The 17785-nt window shown below is 41.6% G+C and overlaps 1 protein-coding gene and 1 long non-coding RNA gene across 5 annotated transcripts in view; one reads left to right on the top strand and one right to left on the bottom strand.

Annotated features, from left to right (window-relative positions):
- CANT1 (calcium activated nucleotidase 1) overlaps positions 1-17785 on the top strand; it is an 847030-nt gene that overhangs the window by 123490 nt on the left and 705755 nt on the right. The gene's annotated exons all lie outside the window — the stretch shown is intronic.
- The window catches only part of LOC122812928, a 161253-nt gene that overhangs the window by 40578 nt on the left and 102890 nt on the right, over positions 1-17785 (bottom strand). For all 3 annotated transcript variants that reach the window (XR_006366607.1, XR_006366606.1, XR_006366608.1), the window contains one exon: positions 9046-9123. This is a non-coding gene — a long non-coding RNA (uncharacterized LOC122812928). The remainder of the gene's footprint in view (positions 1-9045; positions 9124-17785) is intronic.

Here is a 17785-nt window from a genome sequence, read left to right as displayed (position 1 = left end):
TTCTTGCTTTTTGTTTGCTTTGCTTAAATATAAAATTGCATGACTGTAAGTTAATATACCATATTTATTTTATTTTGATCTTGTAATTCATGAGTTGTATTTTCAAGCTTGTAGCCTATTTGCCCTTAAGAGATTTAATGTATTTTAATGTATGAGTACCAATTTATATTTGTCAAGTTTGTGTTTTGAAATTGCTTTGTCAGTTACTTTCTTTAACTTTTATGGGAAATGTGTCCCAAAGTCTGGGCAACTATTGTGTAATATTAATTATTATTATTATTATTGTTGTTATTATTGTTATTAGAGTGCCAAGCTACAGCATTACCCCTGCTACGCTTTAGCAAGAAATCATCTAAAATACTGTTAGCTCCACATGTTACATGCTCCAGAAACAGTCTTTGAAATGAAATTGGGTCATGCATGGCTTTGAAAACAAGACAGAACCCCCTCCCCCTTCAGAGGGTCTGTATATCACTCAGAAGAAGAATATTTCTTCAAGTCTCCCCAAATAGCTCTTGTTTTCTAACCATAGATCTCTGAGTTCAGGAAAGAAAAAGTACCCCAAAAAGTAGTAAACTCATCAAAAAGTCATGCAAAACTCCATTAGCCACCTAAATAGAGAGCAAGAAAAACCCTCATAGATGTGCTGTGTGCTATTGCCTAATCACTAATCATTAATGCTAAACATACAAATAGCTAAGTGATGCATAGTCTTTGGGATAAGTATATACAGTACAAAAAATAATTTTTAGCATTATTTTCTTTCACTTATAGTAAGTACATTTTAGGCGAACATGATGGGCATATGAAGGATGGCACACATTATCAGTGTTTAAGGGTCTCTGCCGCACAAATGCAGGGTCTGGGGTTAAATCTTGACCTCTGATTACTATCTACATGGCAACTGCATGTTCCCCTGTAATATGTGGATTTTGTCTTGATGATTCAGTTTCCCCCTAACACCCACAAATTGTGCTGGCCTGAAACAACCAATTTTATATTGCATTTTCCCTTACCCTAGTGGACTGGATTGCAGTTGAAAAGTATCCACAATGGACCATTTCATTAACCAGTTTAATAACAAATATCTTAAAATTAAAATGTTAATAGAGAGCCACCTGAACTGAGGATTCCTCTGGAGAAAGGGTATGCTACCAAATTAGTGTTTTATTACCGTGGTTTTATAAACAACTTCTCCAGAAGATCCAACATATGGGGCCGGATTCCATAAAGTTTGCTGAATACAGCACATTATGCTGATATCAGTAGCAAAGATGTGGATAACAATGTAAATATGCTACAGTGAACTCAGAATATCTCAACGCATGATGGAGCATCTCAGTAGTAATGGTGTACTGTACATTACTTGCAGATTATTTCATTGATATATTTTTTGAAGAAGCTGTCTGAAAGCGACCGGTGGAGATCGCTCATTCCCACACTCTCATGGCCTCACGACAAAGGGGGTAAGATCTGGCCACTGACATGTTGTTTGACTGAATTGCAATAGTTCCCAGAGGAAAAAAGGCATGAAGGGCCTGCAACGCTAGAAGGACCGCCCTCATCTCTAGGACATTTATGTGCAAGTTGTTCTCTATGGGGGACCACAGGTCTTGGACTGTCCTGTCCGAACAATGCCACCCCCCCACCCGAGTTGGGAGGCATCCGTGGTCACTTTGGCTTGGGTTGGGGCTGAAACAAAGGGTCGTCCCTCCAAAATGTCCGGAGTGCACATCCTCCATATGAAGGATGACTGACAGACTCGACTGAGTTGAACTGGATATGTCAATGGCAGTTCCAACAGGGACCATTGTACAGCTAGAATCCACTGTAGAATTCTCATGTGTAACTGGGCACACAGGAGAAGAGTTATGGTCGCCGCCATCGAGCCTAAGGCCCTCAACACCGATTCCGCCATTGGGAGAGGAGTGGTAGATCAGGGAGACATGCATTCTTAGGTTTTGAACTCTCTCCGAGGTCAGGAAGATTTTGCACTGAAGAGTATCTTTCCTAGCACCAATGTAGTCTATCACCTGTACAGGATCTAAGAGAGATCTGGATGCGTTGATTGTGATCCCCAAACACCGGACAAGAGTCAGGAAATAATCCATGGTTTGGGAGAGTAGACGCCTGGTGGGAGCAGTGAGGAGCCTATCGTCCAGGTATGGATAGACCTGAATCGCCTGAAGCCTCAGGTGAGCCGCTACTACCGCCATCACTTTGGTAAACACCCTGGGGGCTGTGGTGAGACCAAAGGGTAGGGCTTGAAATTGGTAATGATTGACTCCTAGCCAGAAGCGGAGGAACCTCTTGGAGCATCTGTGCATTTTTATGTAATAGTAAGCATCCTGGAGGTGTAATGAGCATATCTAGTCGCTCGCTTGCAGGTATGGCATGATGGACTGTAATGTGACCATCCGGAACTTCTCTTTGGCAACTGACAGGTTCAGAGTAGAGAGGTCCAGAATGGGCCTTAAGTCCCCCATTTTCTTTGCCACCAAAAAGAACCTGGAGTAGAAGCCCGATCCGGACAGATCTGGGGGACAGTTTTGATGGCTTGTTTTTCTAGCAGCTTGGAAATTTCCTGTGCTGCTGCCTCCCTTTGCGTGGGTGGTACATCCAGGAGGTGTCTGGAAGGTTTGGGGGAACCCATGAAGGGGGATAGAATATCCTCTGGATTTGATCTGAAGCACCCAGTGGTCTGTTATTATAGACTCCCATACTGCTAGGTGCAAGGACAATCATCGCCCGACTGCCTCCAGAGTAGAGCAGTCAGGCAACCCCACAGAGTTGCTGCTTAGGTCTGTCCGAGAAAGGTTCTCGAGACCCAAAATTCCTCGGACCCCCTCTGCCTCTGGGCTGGCGTCCATTCTGTCTCCCTCTGCCTCTGGGGGAAGAAGAGCCCTGAGTGTCCCAGGAATACTGTGACTTCCAGAACCACATCTTCTTTTGCCCTCTCTGTTTCCTGGAAAAGGACCTTTGAGGATTCGAGAAGCGGATCCCGATGGCAGACAGTATCTTCCCGTCCTTCTCACTTTGGACTAATGTCTCTTTGACGGTCTTACCAAAAAGAGTAGAGCCATCATAAAGGGCATTGGCAAAGGACGCCTTGAAGGGTTCCGAAAACTGACATAACCTGAGCCAGGAGTTGAGCCTCATGGACACGCTGGACCCAGCCACCCTAGCCACTCCTTCCATAGCATGTGAAAGGAGTCGCATGGACATGTTGGAGACTGCTTTTAAAGTGGCCATCCTCGCGGAGAATTAAGCCTTGTCCTCCTGCGACATGGACTTGGGGGGTGACTCCTCAAGCTCCTTTACCAGGTCATGTTGGAGTCTGGTGACATGGACCAGGTAGTTCAGCACCCTAATTGAAAAGGTAGCTGAAGCGTAAACCTGCTTCCCTAGGTGGTCCATGACTCTGTCAGAAGGATGAACCAATGAACTCTCCTGAGCAAGTTCCTTCTTTGTGACTGCTGCTACCACCATAGGATCTACGGGGGAGCCCTTGTTGCATGCTGGTCTATCTATTGTTGGGTCTTTTTGGAATTGGTTCCAGGGTGTCCAGTTCCTTCCATGCCCGCAAGGTGACCGGATCCACCAAAGGATCCACGGGAGGGGACATCCAAGAAGTAGATGGGCCCATGCCGAAAGCCTCCAGGAACACAGACTCATCAAAAGGAGGTTTGGGGGTAGACCAACCTCTCTGTTAGTGCAGGATTTCCATGATGTCTCCAAAGGAGACATCCTCGGGAGGTGACCTAGGGGAACCTTCTCCATCATCCAAGTCCATGTCCTCGGTGGAGTCCAAGTGCCTCCTCTTGCACATATGCTTGCAAGGCACCTCTCCGGTGGGGCTCTCTGTGGGGAACTCGCAAGCCACTTGTTCCTCAGGGGTAACCATCTGGAACTCTTCTAGCATGGGCTGTCCCTCTGGTAAAATGATGGGGACCGTAGACAGAGTTGAGGGGGGTCTGGGTGAAGTCCAAGTGGGCAGTCTCAGGGGTCTCAATCCAGTGGAGAGAACCCTTTCTACCATGTCGAATGCCGAAGGAGAGTGAACCTCCTGAGAAACCAATAAAGGAGGCTGGTCTCCCCGGGTCTGATGAGAGAATCGGAGCCAGGCCCGAAGTGGGCGGAGCTACGAGGGAGGGAATTTGGCCCGACAAAGGCGGAGACGATGAAACAAGTTCCACTCCCTCGGATCCGACACCCAAGCTCCGGCTCCAAGATTGGATGGAAAAGGGAAGCGAGCTCCCCCCTCCTGAGTTTGAGGGGGTTGGCAAAACCCCCATCTCAATCTGAGTATGGATAAACCTCCTCATCACTTTATCCATATCAACCTCAGTCAAAGACAGGGTGGACATTGACGAGGCCACGGACTCTGACCCGGTGGGTCAGGGATCCGAGGCCCTAGAAGCTGAACGTGTCTCCTCCGGCTCCGGGGAGAACCTCGGAGATTGGAGCCGAGGGGAGTCATGAATCTGTAGTGTTTTCCCAGGTGAAGGGAGGTCCGGAGACCTCTTTTGCTTTTCCCTCGCATTCGACTCTTTCTCCCTCTCTCTCTCTGCCCCTTTTCCATTTTGCTTCCACAGGCTTTTGTACAGGAGGTTGAGACCCTGCCTGGGAGTGAGGAGAAGCCAGGAGAAGAGAGGAAGGAGAGGCGGCCACAGCAGCCACTGTGACCGAGGCCGGAGATGAGGAAACAGTCTCTGAAGGGGGAAGAAGGCCTTTGAGGGCCAACTTGGCCTTCCTATCCTTAATGGCGCGGGAGTTGAAGCCTGCATAAATAGTGCAGTCCACACTCAGATGGGCCACGCCCAACACATACACAGAGTGTGGCCATCCGCAGAGGATAATTTATGGCCACACTCAGTACAACGTTTGAAAATAGCTTGTCAGCCATACTAATAGTAGAAAGAAAACTGAGCAAAAAAAGTTGTTTCTTTCTTTCTGACACACACACACTCACCACACTCGTATACAGAAAACACGGAGGGGGGGGCAACAATCCACACAAGAATACAAACTACTTTAACTACCCTAAAACACTAAAACTTGATGCACCAAGCAAGGGGAGGAGAAAGGGGAACCTATACTAACACTACCTAACGATTTTGAAAGAAAAAATGATATTCAAAAGGTTTTTACTTATTTGAAAAAGTTAGAGCTTAAGAGTTCACGATGCATAAGCTATTCACAGCAAACGAGATCTGGGAATGGAAGGCAGTGGAGGTGTGTTATGGGTAAGGGGAGGAGTTTGGAGCTCAGAGCAGATGCTAGTGAAAGTTGTTGGCTCGTATCCGATACGGATCCGTAACCCACAGGTTGAAGACCAAATGAAGTAAACTACTTCAGATCTGAAATTTGACAAAATAAAGCTTATAAACATGAAGATAACATTATTATTGGGCCTTGTACTGTAATGTTGTCTATCTCAGTAAACTGTCCAGCTGAGTGTCTGACAGCATGTCATTATTTCCATTATTTTTCCCTTGCATGTGTTCTCTGAGCAGTTATGTCTTTGTATGAATGTAAATTGTAGTCTCTGCATATAATAGGGTCATATGAAGAGCCACCAGGTGACATTGTTAAAATGAAGACAAAGTGAGATGACAATATTGTGGACACTAGGCGAGCTGTATTCCAAACATTTGAGCCAGTAAGTTTAGTAATTGGCTGACCCCACATCAATATAATGACTACAACAGTAATGATTAGCTATAATATTCAATCATCATAGCCTGTGACACATGACAACCTAGTATATATTGTACAAACAGTTGTATGTCTACAACAGTATGCATGCCCTATCTACAGTTAATAGCAATCAGTAGCCTAGAAAATGCAAACATCCTGATGCTTGCTGATTATGAAATATTGCAAATCAAATTTGCACAAATATCCACAAACACAAGATACAAGTATGTTGTAACAAAAACACCCAGGGTGTTTGTATGCAGATTCAACACCAATGATGAACTGAAGGACATGTCATTTGCACTTGATAAATGTGCAAAATCAACCTTTAAAGCAGGAAAACTGCAGCACCAAGAAAACATCAGCTTGGGACAAGAATGTAATATAAAAGAATTGGAGCAAAAGGGAGTGTATAAATATTTGGGAATTGATGAAGGATCAACAATAAAACATGAAAAAAAATGCAAATATAACTTAGTAAGGAATATTTTAGAAGACTTAAATTAATCCTGAAAACAACGTTGACATCTAGGAACAAAATTCAAGCTATAAACCAATTTTCTCTTCCTGTCCTAATTTACAGTTTTGGAGTGATTGACTGGCCCCAAAATGTGTTGAATAGATTGGACAGGAAAACAAGAAGGATGCTTCATGTTCACCAAATGATTTATAAAAATTAGTGCATACCAAGATTATCTATTCCCCCTTCTGAAGGAGGTATGGGTCTGCTTGAAATTGATTACATGTATAGATCTGCAATTGTGGGACTGCATACATAGCTACTGACCTCACAAGACCCAAATGTAGTGAAAGTTTTGAAACACTAGGAGATTTAATCTAAGATAACTTCCCTTCTTAGTCTAGGAGAAGAATATCAGGATCAAGTGGAAACTGAAATCAAACCAGAAGTAGATAAAAATCAGGCAGCAACTGAATGTGCCAAAAAAAACAAAAAAACAAAAGAAAGACTAAAAGGTGAAGGATCAGATGAGAAGGCAAGAAATGTGGAAAATGCATAAATATAGTTGCAAGTATAGAAGACTTCTGGAAGAACCTCATGTTGTTCAAAATCGAATACAGGAATGGTTAAGAACAGGCGAATTCAGGCCAAAAGATGAAAGGTTAATATTGGCGGCCCAAGATAGTGGGCTACGGACATGTTGGTTTACAAAATCCATTGAACATGTGGGAGAAACAGACAAATGTAGGTTTTGTGAAACAGAATTAGAAACAGTTGCACACCTTGTTGCTGGCTGTGACATACTAATGGCAGAAGGACTGTATACTGAAAGGCATAATAATGTGGCAAGACTGTTGCACTGGGGATTGTGCAAACATTATTGTACTGAAGTGGCTAAAAAACACTGGAAACACGAGTCACAAAGCATCATAGAAAATGATGGTCTGCATCACATAGGATCAGGAGTTGTGGTATTGTATGAGGAAGTCAGGAGTGTCAGAGAAGTATGTAAGAGTGGTACAGGATATGTACGAGGGTAGTGTGACAGCGGTGAGGTCTGCAGTGGGAGTGACAGATGCGTTTAAGGTGGAGGTGGGGTTACATCAAGGATCAGCTCTGAGCCCTTTCTTATTTGCAATGGTGATGGACAGGTTGACAGATGAGATCAGACAGGAGTCCCCGTGGACTATTATGTTTGCAGATGACATTGTGATCTGTAGTGAGAGTAGGGAACAGGTGGAGGAGACCCTGGAGAGATGGAGATATGCTCTAGAGAAAAGAGGAATGAAGGTCAGCAGGGCTAAGACAGAATACATGTGTGTGAATGAGAGGGAGAATAGTGGAATGGTGAGGATGCAAGGAGTAGAGGTGGCGAAGGTGGATGAGTTTAAATACTTGGGGACAATAGTTCAGAGTAACGGTGAGTGTGGAAGAGAGGTGAAGAAGAGAGTACAGGCAGGATGGAGTGGGTGGAGAAGAGTGTCAGGAGTGATTTGTGACAGACGAGTACCTGTAAGAGTGAAAGGGAAGGTCTACCAGAGGGTAGTGAGACCAGCTATGTTATATGGGTTGGAGACAGTGGCATTGACAAAAAGGCAGGAGTTTGAGCTGGATGTGGTAGAGTTAAAGATGTTAAGATTTGCACTGGGTGTGACGAGGCTGGACAGGATTAGGAATAAGTATATTAGAGGGTCAGCCCATGTTGGAAGGTTTGGAGACAAAGCCAGAGAGGCAAGATTACGTTGGTTTGGACGTGTGCTTTGGAGGGATGCTGAGTATATTGGGGAAAAGATGCTAAGGATGAAGCTACCAGGTAACAGGAAAAGAGGAAGGCCTAAGATAAGGTTTATGGATGTGGTAAGAGAGGACATGCAGGTGGTTGGTGTGACAGAGCAAGATGCAGAGGACAGGAAGAAATGGAAACAGGTGATCCGCTGTGGCGACCCCTAACGGGAATAGCCGAAAGAAGATGATGACATCACATATGATCACCCATTACCAACAGTTCAAAAGACAGATGCAAGAAAACCAGATATAGTGGTCCATGAAAAGAAGACAAAAGTAGCATTGATCATTGAAATCGCTATGCCCAGTGACTACAGTGTCTTGCGTACAGACAGACATGAAGTCATAAAATATCAGGATTTGCAGGCAGAAATGACAGAAATGTGGAAGAATGATAGCCAGGCAGCTCCAATAGTAGTAGGAGCAACAGGTCTTATAAAAAAGAATCTATAATCGTATTTAGATATGTTACCAATACATGTAACACCATACGAATTGCAGGACGAGTCATTGCTGGGTACACTGCAGGTGCTGCAAAGAGCACTTCTGGCTCACATCAAAGACTGAAGCAATACTAATTTCATGAACTTTAATCATACTTTGACTTAGGAATGGGGTTCATTCCCATCAGGGTATTAGAAACCCAAAAGATTTGAAGAAATAAAAAAAAAAAGGACATGCCACACAGTCTGGAAATGACAGTGTAAACACCGACACAGAAAAACAACCGTTCAGTCTATGAACAGGCAGGCTATGCACAACAAATCAATCACTGGAAAACACATGCATTACAAACAGCAATCAAATCACTACAGATTTGTAAGGAAAACATCTACCTCAACATATGTGTGACGTTAATACAAACCCAACTGTCATTTAGGTTGTGGCCTACATTTCAAAAACTATCTTCAGAAAATGTGGCTTGATGCTAAATTATATTTCAACCAGACTTTTAAGCACAGTTACACTGTGATTATTGCACTTACCTTACTGATGCATGATGGGTATTCAGGCATTCTAAGCAATATACATGGGAATGTAAAAAAACACAGGCCTGTAACAAGGATCATATGCATTTTATGAAAATTTAAGCAGCATACCTCTCTCCCACCACTGCTCCTCAAGCCTGAGCATTTGCTCGAAGCACAGGGCATGATTTTGGGTTCTGTCCTCATCATCTGAAAAACAAAAGAGCAACTATGAATTGTGTAGTCCCTGAAATAACAGGGCTATACATTGTTCAGATCAGGCTCTAAATAATTTACTTTTGAAGAACATCAGGTAATAATCGTATATATTTTGCAATATTGTACACAGGCTTTTACATCTTTGAGCAAAGATTGGATGACATCAAATTAAAACTTGCAGCTCTAATGTACGTCCAAATTCTAAGCTTAATACCCTCTTTCTATCTAAACCATCTTGCCTGTGAGTTTATGTTGGAATGCAGTGACTTGGGATTGTGATATCACCTGGTTGGGGAATGGGCTACTAATATGGATCATTGCTTATGATTTCAAAAAATGAACATGTACTTGGGTAAATAAATAGCAAGAATTAATTTATGTCAGCACTGTGGTCACAACCAGTAACAGCAGCTGAAAACCTTCATCCCTCAGACATTTGGACAGGACCAAGTATCACATAGCCTCTGTTAATAGAGACATAAAGGTGCTGTACATCAGGGAAATGGTAAAGTATGTTGGAGGACTACATTTAGGGGTCTATGTCAGTTTACTGAATTAACATATGACCAAAACTGAAAAGAATGAGACGACAATATCAAAAGCTCAGAACAACAAACTTTCATAAAATCGGAACTTACAAGACTGAAACAAACACATCCAATCCGGTACTCTTTTACATGTATAAAAAAACACTCACAAGAAATAGACATCTGTCCCTTTAAACTAAACTGTGATTAATGGCAACTGCTGCACCATATACAGAGCACTTTTCGGCTGATAATCATTTCAGTAAAATAATGCGCATACTGTTTATTTAACTTCACCACAACCTTTTTTTATAATTTTGCAAGGGGTCAAGCCCCCCTACATGCTCCATCCCAATGCAAATTATATATACAAACTCAAGAGACTGCACTACAGTGGGGGAAAGGGTGAATTTCCCGATCTTCACTGTACCTCAGTCTCAATTCAAATGCTTCAAGATTTACAAAAAAAAGTGGTGAATAACATTAACAGCTTTTGTTTCGGTCTTCTAAGTTCCAATTTTGTGAATGTTTGTCGTTCTAAGGTTTCGATGTTTCATACTTTTAAGTTTCAGTCATATGTTAATTTTATAAACTGATACGGACCCATTTAAAGATATTCCTTGGCAAAATGCACATCACAAATCAAATACATGCATCACTGTATCTCCCTATTAAGTATATCTGCTGTAACTCTGACTCCCTCAAAAGATAAGGATGGGGTAGTTGTTTTTGCATGTGTTTAATAATGAATGACAAAACAACTCGATAGCATTTTGAAAATAATGCCATATTTTTGTCAGACATATAACAGTCTGTTGCTAGCTTTACACATAACCCTGCTGCACTTAGAGATGCTGTTAACAAAATATTATGGATTACAAATATATTCATAGGAATTCAATGAATAACTAAGTTATTTGTAACCATGCACAAAATAAACATTAATATCAATATTCAGTTATGTTTAGAAAAATATATGACTGTGTGAAATAAACCAAGATAATATAGTGATATGTTTCCCCTATGTGGAAATGAACCCACAACACATCAAAATATAGGCATGCTGGCCAGTTTTCTTAAAAACCAAGCTAAAAGGCAGCACACATTTCTTCTTAACAATCAGATACTGCATGAATTTATCAATATTCCTGTGGATGACGGATGAATAAACTTCCAACATTTATTAGCCATTATAACCTAAAAACCCAACTATCAATACATAACTGAAAACATATGTGTAATTAGGCAGGCATTCCTCTTAGCTTAAACAAATGGGACTACAGTAAGAAGTTTCACTTTATTATGGGGAATGAAGTACAAAAGTTACTTATGAGTTACTATTCACACATATACATCAAGAGTCGGTGATATTTTCATAGAATAATGGATAACTATGAAATGTACAATCATCAGTGACTTAGGCCCTGTAGGCTTCAGTAATACACAACTATAGTGGCTGTGTGAAATGATGTTGTTATATGTTGGAAAACATGTATATCTACAAAGTTCAAGTTTATGTATATTATTAATAAAGCCGCGGTGGTGCAGCGGTAGCATTGTTGACGCACAGCAAGAGGTTCTCCCATTTGATTCTCGGCTGGAGTGCCTTCTGTGTGGAGTCTGCATGTCCTCCCCGCGGTCGAGTGGCATTCGAAAGACATGCGTAGAATGGGCGTGCCTTCGCTGAAGGTTGGACATCGAGCTGGCACCTCGGCACCCGTAAAAAAATCTACTGCCAATCATTAGCTGACCGCAGTTCCGCTGTGGCGACCCCTAACCGGGAAAAGCCAAAAGAAGAACATTAACATTAGTAAATAAATTAAAAACATAGGAATACAACCCATACTTATATTGAGAGCAATCATTATGTCTTCTTAATTACCCAGATGAGCTAATTGTCAGAAAGCTACTTAATGGTTATAAAAGCCGTGTATATGATCTATTTGGGACATAGCTATAACTCTAAATTCCATAGGAATGCTTAGTTATATGTAAGATTATGACACTTACTGTGGGGATCTACTGGTTGTCTCCGCACCTTGGCAACCCTCCCATGAAGCTCCTCTATGTTCCACAAATGAAAGTCATCGTAGCAGTGGCAAACCTGCACTTCATTCTGGTAGATCCCTGTACATTGTCGGTGCTCCCCCTTAAGCTGGTCCCAAATGTCAAACATTACAAAGTTCCTTGGCCTGGATCTCTTCTGACACTTCATTCCAGTGTAAATGGTCAGCATCTTTGTGGTCTCTTCCTCCTTCCAGTTGGGTGCCCAGACACATCAAAGCTTTCTGGATGTAGCCATATTGATACTACAATGGAAAATGTAGTAAAAATGCTCACTGAGGTCCCACTCAGTTTGCAGGTAGCAATAGTCTGATCTGTAAATTAATCAATGTCATGTTATCAGATCATTGGAAGATAACAGATACATGCTACACATGGTACCGTTTATTGATACCTATTGGGTATTTGCAAAGAGCACCTTCCCATTATGGCGAGCTATTGGTTAATGAGCCGAATTTCAATAACGTACAAGGATGTGTGCAAATGGGATTCCAAAACTTGAAATTTTAATGAACCTCATTAATTATGCATGGCACAAATGGTACTTAAAGATGAATGCACATCTGGTTCTCCTACTTTCAGTTATACCTGAGTCATAGGTAGCTGATAAGGTAAATTGGAACCTGCATTTTTGTTTTGGGGAGTATTACCTCTGTTAATATTACTCATTCTCAAATGAACCTGTTTAGATTTATTTTTATTGAAAATGTGTGCTTGGTAAGACAAATGACTGTAACTTACAGGACTGTTTGATTTATCTTTATACATACATGCGTTTCCATTTGCATTAAGGACATATCCAGTTGTATAGACAGATTTACATACCAGAAGTGAACACTATATAAAGAAGGATTTATGGATTATCCTTATATCTTGTGGGTGACTCCAAACACTATGTGGTGTACATACAGAAACCTATGGATTCTGACATTATCTATATGTACTATGTCCTTTTGCTGTTATGGATATTTATTCATTGATGAGTCTTAACTCAAGTCTTATAACTACTGGTTTACTATAAATAGGATCTGTACTCTTGGTGGCCTGCTTATGGATACTGAGGTTTTTCAATGCTTTCCATAAATTGTTCAATTTATAATTTGTGTAATATTTTAATATGAACTACATGCAGACTCACGTGGCATGACGGTATTGTCTTTGGACCTCCATTCAACATATATGTAGTGTAAAATGTTCATATCCCACAGAGAGCCTCTACAGATATCACAAGTTATGTTGATTTTACAACTGCTATGTATGCAGGTACTGTTGTAACTTTTATGTGTCACATTACTATATATTACAGTGAGTGTTTCATAGACTTTTGCATTGCATAGGTATGGATACTGTTTACAGTGACATAAGCTGTTCACATAATCATCTGCATGACTGGGCCCACACATGAATATGAACATGTGCATATTGCTGTCATTCATATGGCAAACAGACCTAGGGGCAACAACACAGAGAGCCTATAAATGTGCATTGATACAGTATGGAGGAATGAAGTGTGGACCAACATCACCATCATGATTAATGCGATTGGAGGTCACAACCGAACCCATGAGGCCTGTCACTGATACTGCTCTGACATGATTCTCCATGCAGCCAACAGGTTATGATAGTATAAGAGATCTAGGGATCCCACCAGTGGTGGACCACCATTGAACTCCCTGATGAGATGGCAATATTTCTTGCCTCCCTGCATATGGTGAGTGCACAGCAACGCATACCCAAAGGTGGGATAGAAGCAGGAGTTCAAGCCGAACATGTGTGTCTTACTTTGCATGACTAAAGAGTAATTCATCGCATATTGCTACTGCATACATATTCATGTATTGTCATTTTGGATTCTTCAAGAGCAGGTCAGGCTTCCTCAACCTGGCAGACTTTTTTCATAAAGTCCCCAAAGCAACTGATGAAGGCAAAACAGTAAACAATGCATGCCTATGAACTCAACCATGCCAAAGTTTTTGACACAATCCCCCACTCAGGCATAGTAGAAAAGCTAAATAAACTGGGGAAAAAAATATCACCCACTAGTTTCCCAATTGGCTCTCAGCTAGGACACAAGAGATCAAAATAAGGGAAGCTACCTCAACAAAGAGTGCAGTCACTAGTGAAGTCCCCCAGGGTTCTGTGCTGAGACCTTGTATGAAAGGCCAATAAAAAAAAGGCTCTGACTGACACAGCTTGTAGATGACTGCAAACTAGGAGCAGCAAATGAATCCCCAAATGACTTGGCCATCCTGCAGTAAGGTTTATCCCAATCAACTTGAGCCATAATCATGGCCTGAAGTTAAATGCCAAAAAATGCTTTATGGCATCCTTTGGGAAGTCATCTACCCCAGGGAACTACTGCATCGACAATACACCTTAAGAGTTGACCCAGTTGTTCAGGATTTGAGAACGTGTGTGTGTGTGTGTGTGTGTGTGTGTGTGTGTGTGTGTGTATATATATATATATATATATATATATATATATATATATATATATATATATATATATATATATACACACACACACACACACACACACACACACACACACACACACACACACACACGCACACACACACACATACAATGACCTTGGTTTTGACCAAGACATGTTTATTGTCATAAGAAAGCCCTCCTATCTTGTGTAGTCCTAGTCACAACCTAGGGATTATGACTGAATCTAGAGATGTCATTGTTTCCCTTTACTCAGTCCTCATTAGGCCAGTAATTGAGTATAATGCCCCCTTTGCCAAATAGGTATCCATATACATGCAACAACTGGAATGCCCACAGATATGCCTTTTTTAAAGGATACACGACCTAAACAATATGTCCTATATGGACTGTCTCAAAGCCCTGTCACTATACTCAGTCTCCTACAGACTGCTAAAAGGTGACCTGTGTCTGACAATCAGGGTATCCTCTAGCTTAACACTGATGGACTTACTGCACCTCAGCAAGTTAAATGGCATCAAAATACTCAGGCAGGGAATCTAAACATGTTCTGTAGCATCAACAGAATGGTTTGGAGAGACAGGTATATCTTGCAGGAGATACCACTGCTCTAGAATTGACTCCTCACCCATTAAAATCAAAGTTCATCCCTGTCCATATTCAAGCACAACTTGGATCTATGAATGGGTAACAGAAAATTTACCCCAGGACTGTCCTTTTTACTACTAATGGACCATGCACAGACCTCCTCAAATTATCTATGGTATAATCCCAGTTATTATCACTAGGGGTAATATATAATTATCGACCAGTGCATGGGTAGCACCAATCTAACACCCAATAGGATAGGTTAATTCAAGCACCAAAAGGCAAACTGACTAGGCATAAAATGGCCCGCAATGGCAGCTAGCCTAGCATTTACCAATGAACCTCTGAACTTAGCAGGATGAATTCACATCTGAAAATATTGTCTATTTTCTTTTAAAGAGCATTTACTTACAGTCCTGGGCTACCTAACAGAGTTTGTCACATTCAGTACCTATTTGCAATGGATTTGCAGAGCAGAATCAATGAGTCAAACCACATGAAGAAAATGGATGTGATTAAGAAAACAGATGAATCCTTCTGTACTGTTTAATAGCAAAATTAGACCTGGTAAGGTTTATATTTACACAAAATGAAATACTGTCTGGTTAGTAAAATTAAGTAGTAAAAAAGCAAAGTAGGGATTTTTTGCATGTTAGGATTGATGAAGTAATTTTAGTGATGAGTACTTTTAATTCACCCATGTGAGGATAAAGTTTTCAAGTGTTCCATTTGTATTTCTTTCAGCACCTGAATTGATTCAGATATCTGTATAGTTCACTAAATGCATGGACCAGATAGTTAATAATTTGACCACGGACACATACTAGGTGTGGTCCTCATTGACATGGGAGAGAGCTGCATACCCCTTTGTGTAATGTCCTGTCTGGTAAGGTCAGAGCACAAAATGGTCTTCTTTGAAGTAAAAATAAAATCCAGAAGCCAAGCTAACCCTGGAATGTTCAGGAACTTCCCCAAGCCTAACTTTCTACTATTAAGTGATAGGCTTTCAAAATTTCAACCCCCCCCCCACCCAGACCTGAGAAAACTGCTGCCTAGTTAGAGCTGTTCACAGAACCCCTGTACAAGCATGTTAACAGCTGCATAAAGGCAGCTGTACTTTCCAGGAATAAGTACAGAACTAAAAAAAAAAACAAGCCACCCTGGTAGAATCATAACATCAGTAGGTACAACAGAACTAGAAAACCACAGCAAAAAATCAGAAGGTGTAGCACCCAGCAGGATAAACATGCTCTTATCCAACTAAGCTAACACCTCTGAGGACAAATAAAGTCGACCAAAGCCAAATTTGAGGTAAATGTGGTCTTCCATGCTAAGGACAACCACAAGTCTATGTCTGGAACCTCAAAGGCAATGCACAATTGTGTCCAGAGTTCATCTATACTGAGCTAGATAATATAGCAAATTTAGTGGCAGACAAATTCAACTTTAACTTAATCCCTTCCCCCCAGCCTCCCCTTAGGAAATACCATAAAATATAACTCTCCCTACATCACTAGGGAAGAGGCCCTCAATGCTCCCTCAAAGGCTAAGAACATGGCATTGATGGACCCTGATAATATCTCAGGCTGCCTTCTAAATAGTATGAATCATGACCTATCAGGCCATCTGGAATCAATATTTAACTGTAGCTTCCAAACAGGCTTTGTGCATCATGAATGGAGATCAGCAACAGTCATCTCTCTTTACAAACACGGGTCGCATACAGACCCATATGTCTCATTAGTCTCATATGCAAAGTCATGGAAAGAATTATCATGGAAGGGATCAATGATGACACAGAAAATCTCCAGACTCTGGACCCAAACTAGTTTAGTTGGGTCAAGGACAGGCCATTCCTAGTCAACCTGGTGAACTTTTTTTAAGAAGGTCACCAAAGTAATGAATGAGGGCAAAGTGGCTCACAATGCCTACCCTGACATGGCCAAATCATTTGACACAATACCCCAGTCAGGGATTGTTGGCAACCTCAAGAGGTTACGTAAAAATCCTTATATCACCCAGTGGATAGCAGGATAGCTCCCAGACAGGACCCAGGAAGTTAGAATTGGGGAGTTCACCTCTACAAAAAGGCCAGTCCCCAGCAGAGTCCTTCAGGGACTGGTCTTGGGACCACTCCTTTTTGGCATTTACTTTTCTGAAGTCAAGATCAATGTCAGTGGTCTTTGGCTGACTAAATTTGCAGATGATTGCAAATTAGGAGCACAAAAGTTCTCTAGGAAGGGCTGACATACGCAAATAACTAGTGTCAGGGCCCTGGATAAAAACTAAATACCAAGAGATGCATAATTGTATCCTCTGAGAAGTCAGCCACTCCTGGTAACTATCATATTGATAATGTACCTCTCAGAGTTGACCTATTAGGGACTTGGGGACACACACAGAGAGTAATTTAGCCATTGACCAACACATGTCTATGACAGTAAGAAAATAATTCTGTTTTGCAACTTATAAACAAAGGTAAGGTATCTACGTCCAAGGAGATTATTGTTCCATTGCATTCAGCATTCATCAGACCTATTGTTGAGTACAGTGCCCCCTTAAGTATGTACCTAACCAGAGGATATATTTCATATGATTGAAAGACCATATGATCGAATCCAAGAAGACTGAATCTCAGAACATTGAACTTGCTTCTCCTCTGGAAGACAGCATCACAAAGGAGTATTTTTGCAGGGGGGCAAGCCCCACTGCACCCCTCCATGTGGAGGGATGTTCCTCTGCACACCCTGTCTATTATATATACCAACTCCATGACTGGGCCACACTGGGAAACAGCCGACTCCCAAAAAATGGCTTCTAGAGTAGAAGTCAGGTCTATGTTCTGAGGGATCATATGGTCTTTTGATCAGAGGAAATAAACCCCCTAACTAGGCACATCCTACAAATGGAACATCCACAGAGGTTCCTCACTGAAAGAACACAAGGCATAAATAACAGGTCCTATTAAGACTGCCTCAAAGCCCTATCCCTGTATTCTGTCTCCTACAGACTGTTGAGGG

The sequence above is a fragment of the Protopterus annectens genome, chromosome 10.part0, assembly GCF_019279795.1.
Source record: "Protopterus annectens isolate FY-2018-M chromosome 10.part0, PAN1.0, whole genome shotgun sequence".
In the NCBI taxonomy this organism is placed as follows: Eukaryota; Metazoa; Chordata; order Ceratodontiformes; family Protopteridae; genus Protopterus; species Protopterus annectens.
The sequence above is the reverse complement of the archived record's forward strand: the minus strand, read 5'-3'. Positions and strand labels throughout refer to the sequence as shown.